This window comes from Rhipicephalus microplus, chromosome 7 (genome assembly GCF_043290135.1).
Source record: "Rhipicephalus microplus isolate Deutch F79 chromosome 7, USDA_Rmic, whole genome shotgun sequence".
NCBI classification, from domain to species: domain Eukaryota; kingdom Metazoa; phylum Arthropoda; class Arachnida; order Ixodida; family Ixodidae; genus Rhipicephalus; species Rhipicephalus microplus.
The window spans coordinates 127,186,159-127,196,678 of NC_134706.1; the positions used below are offsets into that span (position 1 = coordinate 127,186,159).

General features: G+C 47.5%; 1 long non-coding RNA gene across 1 annotated transcript in view; it reads right to left on the reverse strand.

The window, feature by feature from the left end:
* LOC119179717 (uncharacterized) overlaps nt 1-7,160 on the reverse strand; it is a 79,623-nt gene extending 72,463 nt beyond the window's left edge. Inside the window, exon 1 of the long non-coding RNA XR_012885057.1 lies at nt 7,073-7,160. This is a non-coding gene — a long non-coding RNA (uncharacterized LOC119179717). The remainder of the gene's footprint in view (nt 1-7,072) is intronic.
* Nucleotides 7,161-10,520: the final 3,360 nt, after the last annotated feature.

A 10,520-nucleotide genomic window follows, 5' to 3' on the forward strand; every position in this document is an offset into this window, starting at 1 on the left:
ACGAAGAAAATCTCGATGTGAGTGAGTACCTTCAACGCGCCGAAAAAGCCCGACAGCTCGCGCGTCTCCGTATCAGAATCAACAGACGACCGACAGCCGCAATTACAATCTTCGACGATGCTTCATGGAATACCAGCCCGGTGAACGTGTTTGGGTGTGGACGCCGATACGCCGACGTGGACTGAGTGAAAAGCTTCTGCAACGGTACTTCGAACCGTACAGGGGGGTTTGAAGTCTCGGCCCACTTGATTACGAGGTTGTCCCCGACGGCATCACGTACTCTCAACGACGCCGATCGTGACCTGAAGTCGTCCATGTCACACGCCTCAAGCCATTTCATGCACGTTAACAAACTGAAGCAGTGTTTTTTTGTATTATTATTGTATCGTAATTTATTCATTGTACTTTCTTGCATTATTCTTGTACCTTCAACTTTAGTTAAAGCATCGGAACGATGCCTTTTTCAGAGGGGGGCAATGCCACGTTCCATTTCTCAAGTCTTGTTATCGTCCCAAAACACTACACGATTCTCAGCGCAAACCGCGCCTGCAGTTTTTGATAAGCTTCCGGACTGTAGTAGATCATTCCGATAAGACGACGCCCACTCTGCGAACTGTACAGATTATGTTGGAACCTATGCCACCACCAGCGATAACGCTGGAACATTCAACGGCAAGAGTATAAATGCCGACGCGCTTCACCGCTTGGGAGTTGTTGATTGACGGCCGACGCTCCGTTCGCTGATCTAGCTGTCTCTTCTTGAGTCCTCGCGCGAGACCCTGGGTCATGTCACGCGGACATCGACCCCAGGGGTTCAAGTCGACAAAGAAGTCTACGCGGCACCAGCGTCTTGTACGCGCGACCGCCGCCCTTGGGTCTCGGGCCTTGCTGCCTGGAGCCCGCCTACCCCATGCCAGGAGGAGGTGCAAGGTCCCCGGTTCACGCCCGCCGTCCTGGAGTCCCCCTGCTGTCCACCTGGTACCACCAAGACCTGCGTGGCGCCCGCCTCTGCTGAGCCGCTTCCTACCAGGGTGGAGCTCGACTGCACGTTACAAGTCACTCACGAGTCACACCCAACCGGCGGCTTGCGGGGTCCGCCCACCAGAATGGCCACGCCATTTGAACTCCCAGTGAGGGAGAATTGTTTCATGTTTTCCTCGCCCGATGGCGATAGCTCTATCGATGAGTTAATTGACGCAATTGAAGAGACAGCTGGTGACGACAGCGTATTAGTACTGCAACATATGGGGGGGCGCAAAATTTCTTGTATGCACACGCAATGCTGGCCAGGCGACGAGGCTGATGGTGGCGGAAGGATTTGAAGTGAACGGGGCGAGGGTCCCAGTAGAGGCAGTCGGGCCGCCGGTTACATATGTGAACGTTTACCGTTACCCCGCTTTTCTATCAGACGAGGCCCTTAGCAACGCCTTAGCCCAGTTTGTCAAGGTGAAGGGCATTTCGTTCGCCACCCGAGCCACTCGCCAGGCCAAGTTAAATGGGGTACGTGGGGTTAAAAGTGAGATGTGCCGCCCCGTCGCCAACTTTATCACTATTGCGGGGCACAGTCATGTGCGTGTACAGAGGCATGGTGTGCGCGCGTTGTGGTGAAGTCGGGCATAAGGCGACTGCGTGCACCACGGCGTACTGTAGGTGGTGCGGCACCTTCGGCCACGATACTGAGGGCTGCTCAGCAGACTGTAAACGTTGCGGGGGTCACCACAAAACACGCAAGTGCTTTCGTAGGCGCTCATACGCTTCGGCCGCCCGCAGCTTCCCCTCGCTATCTGAATCCGCTTCCTCGCACTCTCAGTCAAGCGGCCCCGCCTCTGCCCGAGCAACTATCTCACCACGTATGCAGGTCCTTAAGTCCAGGTCCGCATCCCGCACAACCTAGAAGGGATCCCCTTCCGGGGACCACGACTTAGACTCCGATCTGACTTCAGGCAGTGGCATGGGCGATCTGTCCGCCAGTGAGGGGGAGAGGCCCGAGGTTTTGACGAGACTACCACAAGGTCGACCCAAACAGAGTCGAGCGATATCGAGACGGGTTCGGCGCAATCGTCCCCCCCTAAGCTGCCTCCACCCTCGGCGAGCCGGGATGACTGCGGGAATTCGCTGACCGCGGCTGAAGCCACCCCTGAGTCCAACGAGCAGGGAGAGGACGTCCTCACTTTATCCCACACACCCGTCAACGTCCGGGCCCCAGTGACCAGCCCGGCCTTGGAGGCCGGCACCCAAGACCCAGCCGGCGACGACGCCCCCATAAAAAGTAAAGGGTATTACTTTCTACCCGGCGACAGTGAATGCGACCATACTGCACAGACTTCATCCCCCGCCTCCCATTCGGCACGCCCAAGCCGGAAATCGGACGCGAAAACTGGACAGATGGCCACTGGGCTAGAGCAGAGAGCTCGCTCACGCTCAGGAAGACGCCGTGATGACGATAAGTGGTATCTGGGTGAGAGGGCAGCCATCAAGGAGGCCCCGCAGCGTAGACCCGGGCCAACAGGCCAAAGCAATGATAGCGACGCTCCACCACACGCGAAGGCTCAGAAGCTCGAGAAAGACGGTGTAGGCCACGGAGTGGTGTAGGCTAAGGGGAACCACCCCCCAAGCCCCAAAACGCACGTCACTGAAGTGGCGCGCCTGCCCTGTCGGCTTCACGGCCCTTTTCCCTTCCTCTTGTTCGCTCTGGCCGCACTATGTCCCACTTGCCTTCCCTTCTCCTTCTGGTGCAGCACCCTCCTCGCCCCTTTCTGTCGGCACGCGGCTGTCGCCTATCTTGCTCGGTGCATTCGCTCACCCTGCTTTACTTCTCCCCTCCAGCGCTTGGCACCGCGCCCAATCGGCGGATGACCGCCACGCTGCTTGCGAGCCTCGATACTTCCCGCATTTTGTTTTCTTCTTTTTAAGGTTTTTGATGGCCTTTTTGAAATTGGCTACGTGGAATATCCGACGGTTTGGAGATACTGCGAAACAAGCAGCCATCCTAGGTTTCGCTAGGAACCAGAACATAGACCTCCTCTTTATTCAAGAGGCGAATTTCCGAACGCCGCTGGATGTGGCTAATTTCCGCCGAGATCATCAGATCGACGCCTTTTTTTCTCTGGCGACCCTGAGAGCATGCGGGGTCGGAGTAATATTCGTATCTGGCAGATTTAGATCAACATCCCATTGTATTTTCGGGGCGAATGGTCGGTACATAATGATTGACATTTTCATCGAAGGCAAAAAGATACGCATTGTGAACGTCTATGCCCCCGTGACAAGAAAAGATACGAATAAGTTCTTTCAAGAGATGCACCAACTCCTCCTAGAGCTAATTTCCCACGTACTGGTCAGTGATTTTAATTGCGTCGTAGATTCTAACCGGGACGTGAGGGGGCCAAGCCAAGGAAGATCAACCTACAATGCAAAAGAGTTGGTGAAAACCCTTTGGCACCTAGACCTCTCGAACACATGGGTACACCTATATAAAGACCGCTTCGTAGCAACCCGTACCTCTAGATCAGCAGGAAGTAGAATAGACCGGATGTACTTTCCGGACCTCCTCCTACATTTGGTTGAAGGATGCGAAGTACTCGCGCTCCCGGCCAACCTGAAAAAGAAGACGGATCATGCCCCGCTCGTCACGATGGTAAAGGGATCTGCCGGCCCGCACTGTGATAACAATAGCTGGAGAATAGACGCTGAGCTGCTGAGATATGAGACTTGCGTAGAAAACTTGAAAGCTGCCATCAGCGCATCAGTAAAAAATGCCGGACATATTACCCTTCCCCCCTCTGTGGGATAACCTTAAGGAAGAATGGAAGGCCCTGTTACAAAAAGAATGCAAAGCCAGAAAAAGACGTCATACACAAAAGATGAAAGAACTTCTTCGCTGAATCCAGATCATCAAGGCAGCCGACACGTTGACCTCATGTACAACAGAGTACCTGACCTCGATGAGCAATACAACCAACTCCTCAGAGATGCCATGAGGCGACCTAGAAATGAGCATGGACTGTTGGGCATGGCGACCGGAGTTGATATGAGGGAAGTACGTGGAAATGGCTGTTTGCGAATTACGGAGGCAAAGCGCTTAGACGGTTCTGTAACCGACGACCCAGTAGAAATTGAGAATATCTTCAGAGAGTACTTCAGCATACAGTTCCAAGACACCGAACCAATAGACACCAATCGGGGACCCGACCATGTCAAAGAATTTTGCAAGCATCTGCAGCAAATTAAGGAGGAGGAGGAGCCAGCAACTCTTAGCGCTGAAGTATCCCCTGCAGAGTTACGCGAAGCCATAAGAAGCATGACCCCCAATTCTGCCCCAGGCGCAGTGGTCTGACTGCAGCCTTCTATGTGACTTTTCTCGAAGTTCTCGAAGAACCCTTGCTCGCGATGGTGAATGCGCTCTTCAGGTCCTTTACGAAACCCGACTCCTTCGGAGTGGGTAAAATTGTGCTACTACAGAAAGAGGGTGCACAACCAAATGAGCCCACGGCGTGGCTTCCAATCACGCATTTGAACACAGATTACCGGACATCATTAGCCCGTACCGGACATCATTACCGTACCAAACGGTAATGATGTTACCGGACATCACTCTTACCGGACATCATCAGCCCGTACCATACGTGCGAGATTCCAGGGAGGTCGCTTTTTGCGAACCTCACAGTGATCCTTGACTCTTTCGAATACGCGACGACAAGAGTTTCAATGGTGTTTTTATTTCCCTAGACCAAGCTAAAGCTTTTGACAGGGTTCGGCACCATTACCTCTTCGACGTGTGCAGGAGTTTGGCTTACCGGCAAGTTTTATAAAATTGGCAAAAACATTGTACGAGGACCTAACCTGCACCGTTGTGATGAACGGAGTCACAACGCCGGCATTAGAGTATAACAGAGGCATAAGGCAAAGATGCACATTGGGCCCGGCCTTTTTTGTCATGTCGTGCGAGCCACTGATCACAAGTGTTATTGCGCATGAAGGCGTTCAGGGCTTCCCACTGACGGGCCAGGAGCAGGTGAAAGTGCTGGCATACGCGGATGACATTTCCCTGTTTGTTCCGGATGAAAGCAGCCTCCAAGCCTTCAGTGCGACGTTCACAAGATACGCGCAGGCATCCGGAGCGGCGATAAATGCGGACAAGAGCAAGGCGATGCTATTTGGAACTTTCCCCATAAAAGCCATAGGAAACATCGAAGTGGTGTCCATCGTTAAAAGTACTGGGAATCTACTTCTCCAGTGAAGGGGTGGCCCCAGCCACGTGGCAGAGAGCCCTCGAGAGGGCAAAGCAGGCAGCCGACCGCATTCACCTCATAAACCTCACGTTACTTGAAAAAGCGCTGGCAGCAAAGACCACCGTTTGCGCGTTTGCGTTCTACGCCAGTAGGGTAGCGGTGATCCCTAGGAAAACCGTGAGCCAACTGAACGCCGTGATCACCGATTTGCTATGGGAAGAGAAACCAGCACCAGTCAAGCGACACCTCCTTAGACTACCCGAGGACAAAGGTGACCTCGGCCTCCCACACGTACAAATGACCAGCCAGATACTGGCTCTCAAGATTACCCGCATGCTTTATTACGCAGCGAGTTACGTTGGGAAGAATCTAATCAACTACTGGACAAGCAACATCACGCACTATCTGGAAAACCACAAACCCACTGGCCCGCGCACGGAAGCGCCCTCACACTTTTACAGGATGGCGGCAACTACGACAAAGATCATAGAAAAAGAAGCCCCGAACTGCGACATTGACAAGGACCCACCCGCCCGAATCGTCGAAGCGATGACAGAAAACTAGTTGTCCTAAAAAGAAAACGAGCAGATCAAAAGCCTAGGACTGTGCAAACAAAAAGGCAATAAGTACCGACCGCGCGAAGTACATGACTTCGAGAGGAAGTGCAAGTGGCAAGTTTTGCCCATGAGATATCGCCTGCAGCGTTTCGGCATCACGCCGAATAGCCAGTGTCCTAATTGCTACGCTGAGGAAACGATCTTCCACGCGTTGTTAGAATGCGGGGCGGCCAAGTCGATATGGCGCCTGGTTGCGAGGTGCTTCAGCATCCGCCCTCCCCCTGGCCTTCGAAAGTTATAGGGGCTGCTTCGCAAGGCTGGTGATTGCCATCTCACTCTTTGTGATTTGGAAACGCCGGTGCCTTGCTGAGGTAAATAACACCTCAGTGAGAGCGGCCTACCCAGCACTAGCCATGATCAGGCAGAAAATAGTGCAGTACTTGGCCAAGCAACCGGAAGCTGGCGGGGAGGACCAGTTCCTTCGCCGCTGGCACACAAAGTTCTTTTTTTTCGTCAGAGGTGCGAAACTCCGTACCCCCATAATCCCCTACTAACCCCTTCTCCCCAAAACATTGTGCTACAAGTGTATGTATAGCGCCGGTCGAAGTATTGTAAATATGCCTACCCACGTTCACGATCTTTTGTAATTATATGTATATGTGATTGTAAATATTTATTTGTGGTTTTTATACGAAAGTATGCGTAGTTTAGCACAAACTTGTATATATGTATGTGTATGTATTTATATATATATATATATATATATACATATATATATATATATATATATATATGTATGTATGTGTGTGCGTATATATATATATATGTGTGCGTATATATATATAAATATGTATATATATATATATATATACATATATATATATATATATATATCTGTGTATGTGCCGCTAGTTTCCTCTATGGATATTGGAGTTCGTATGCCCCATAGAGCACAAGAGGTGTGTCTAAACGAGCACTGTATATATAAAATGATGTAAAGAGTTTTTTTGAGTTTGAAGGTAATAAACCTCTCTTTGTATCGGTCCAAGACTGCTTCTGTAATCGGACTTTCCGTTTACCGTGCACAGGTTCGGCAAAATAAACTGTTAAATCCCAACATAAAGTCTCCTGTCTTCGGCCTTAGCATGACCCCGTGACAATATAGGTGGGCTTAAGACCCGTGTACTTAGATGTTCGTGCACTTTCAATAGTACAGGGTGGTCAAAATTGCCAGAACCATTTTATAAATTTTTATGTGGTGACAACAGTAATGACAATTCTCACCTTTGTTAGCAACAACTTGTCTTTCGAAGTTTTGATTCTGATGCTGCCTAGAATGAATTTCTGCTTTGCAGAAGATATATATATGTTTTGCAGCCATTGAATCTGTACTTCACTGTACCCCTAGTGATATTCAATACTCAGCAAATGCCAAAGAGAAACGTTTACGTCGTTCCACATAAAACAAAACTTGTTTTAAAGATCCTACGTGAGAGTTCATTTCCGGACAGATTTCGAAATGTGTCGTTTCTAATGGAGGACTTGTAATGACGACAAAAGTCGAGTAGAAACCTTGACCGTAATGTCATTTCCTGTTCAAACGTTTCAATTCACTTTTAAAGTATTTTAGAAAGCTCAAAGAAAGTTAACTTCAATTCAAGTGTCGATAATTTTTAATAAACGTCGAATGTTTTTTTCTTGGGTTGGAATAAAACTGAATAGCGTGAATTCTTTTATCAGTGTATTACAGAAATACAGCGCAGGCGTACGTAGCACTTTTCAAACAACTATAATTCGTAATTGTAGTGCCCAAATTGGCAGGGAGCCTGGCTGTTCATTAATAATTCGAGCCAGTACACTCAATGGCGATTGAAAATGAAATGAAAGATGATCGCACACGTAAAGGGTTAATTGTCGCAACTCCAAAACAAGTGCCAAACGTTCGTTTTCAGAATCGACACGACTACTCAATCGGTATCTCGCTACAGTAAACGTGGACATTTGGTTCGTCTGGTGTTTCCTCACTACGCATAAATACCAAGCATTGGCCTACAACGTTTCCGCGCGCATGAAAGTACAATCCTCAGCCAAAAGAAACAAATGCTCACATTTCCGCTCTCTGACGTCATTAGACACATTTGCACCAAACTACTGTATAGCCTTTTTTATGTTTTCATAATTTAGTGCAGTGCAAATACATTGTACCATGTTACATTTTCCTATATAGTGGTATTAGCCATATATATAATTAAATATAATTAAGTTTGTTTGCGTGAAAGTTGATATGTGAGCGCATAGGGGGACAGGTATCAATGTATACGATAGTCTCTAAACGGTGAACCTTGATTTCTGAAAACATTTTTTATTACACAGCTATACTATGTACTTCAGAATAACCAGTTGAGAAATGATTTTTAGAATAGTTTGTACTTTCCCTGTTTTTTTCGTACTAACGGGTGATGTACCTTCAATATTTTCTGCACTCTAGCCCTGTCTGTTTACAGATCATGAGAGTCATTTTGGAGCCGTTCTGGCGGATTTTACATATGGCGCCTTTTCTGTTTTTCTGGTGAATAAAAATTTGGGCTCAATTGAATGGAGAAGTATACCGATAGTACCTTGAAATATCTTTGTGTGTCACTTTATCAAATTTTATTTTATTGGGCTCTCAAGGTCAAAAGCATTACATATCATGAGTGGTGAGACATTCACAGACAAAAAATAAGAAAAGAAATGTAAAATGTTAGTAGAATAGGAACATGTAGAGTAAACTTTGATAGCCCTAATACGCAGTGTTAGCCAAAGAATCACAGAAATGTAAATAATGAGTATTATTTACAACGTCAACGTGAAGGCCACTCGAAACGCGAGTTCATGGCAGAAATGATTGATGAAAGTACATAGCATTACATGAAGCTGTGGCGTATCTCTCTCTTTATTGATATACATGTGAAAACTTGTTTGCAGCTGAGTAGCGAATAATCTTTATGATGTGTTTATTAGGCATAACACTTTGCAGTGCTTGGGTATCCCCATACTTTTTTTTCAGAAAGGAGGAGGCACGCTTTCAAATTTTGACAGAAAGAATTCTTTTTGATAAGGCCTGTGCATCACACAGGGAGAGCGGCGAAGGTTTCGCCAAACGCTCGGAACGGCCGCCGTGAGAGCAGATAAGTATTGGGACTTACAGGGCCTCAGAAGAGGTATTGCGATGCCACAGCACTTTCCGGCTATAAAACCGGTACTTTTTCGTTGAAACTACAACTTGTGCTCTTCTGCAGCAGTATAGACATTTGTCGTTCGTCAGCATTGTGTTAAAACCAACAAACGCTGTCTAGAAACCAGCTCGTTTGAGAAACTGCTATAGCTATTGCGCAAATAATGCAACAACGTTTATAAAATAAGCAAATCGTGTGTTCAAAACAAATGTATATTTTTTTGATAATTTACTGGTGATCATAAGGACTTACAGAAATATTTCTTACTTCCGTTTTTGTTATGGTTATGCACATTGTTCACAATATGCTATGCTTGATGAATGTTTTCGCTAAGCATCAACATCACTGATATAAAAAATTAAATTTACGAATCTGTAATTCTGCTTCTGTATTCCAGTGCCTGAATTGTGCGATGCTATTTTTATGTTTTTGTAAAGTTATCCTTACTATTTGCTTAATTAAATACAAATGTATCTCAGTATCAGCTTCTAAGCTTCCAACACATGAATTTCGATATCTGTGTTTCGGAATACTTTGGGTATCTGTGCCCAGCCCTGGTATTCGGTAACTACGCGCATGCACTCTGCCTATGTTAGGACATGGCTTTCATATAAAACTACGTACTCAGAGAATCCAGGCTCTTCTGGGCGGATGCAGCACCTAGTACGACCGCACTATAGTGTCCACATTCACCTCGACCGCGCTGTACAATGAAAGTTGCGTGGAAACATTGGCAAAGTGAGTAAATGACACAATGTTGTGAAAGAGTCATCAAGAAGAAGAGAGAGGAGAGCAATGAAAGGCAAGGAGGTCAACCAGACGCGAGGAAGGTTTGCTACCCTTGAAAAAAAGAGGGTAGCAAGTACAGTTAGGGTGCATGCTCAAGGTCGAATGAACACTTACAAGCTGTCGCCTACTCCGGTCAATTTGAAAATCAGTTAAGGTTAACGTTAAGGATGTTGTAGGTAGCCGGCGGATCTAGCCTGGCATAGTTTGCAGGCAAGTGCCCCACCCGGTTTTCTCTTTGCTAATTGTAGCTAATGTCTTTTGCTTGTTTTTTTACTAAGCACAAGCAGGCTATTACAATAAAAATCGTGCATAGCGCGACGTAAGCCTGCATAAAACGGCAGCTTCTGTGCTATTCCACGTGCAGTATTGTGCTGGTACTCTATCTCGCTGCACTATACTTCAAACATAATTGCCACGTATCACCAGTCACATGCAAAGTCTGTAGCATTCAATAATTTCAAGAGAAGTCGCGACACCCGTTTCCCGAAGATCGAGGGACCACGCGGAAACACAATATCAGTCACACTGTCACAAGGCGAGCCTAACCTTTGCAGTTCCTCAAAGAATCCTTAACGTTCTTTCTTAAGCTCACGACATTTAAGCAAATAGTGTTCTATATCACCACTTTTCTTGCACCTCAGGCACAAGGGCGTCCCGGAGAGTCTGACCTTGTGGAGCCATGTTGGTGCACACGCTGATCCCGTTCCGATGCGACGAAGCAAGCA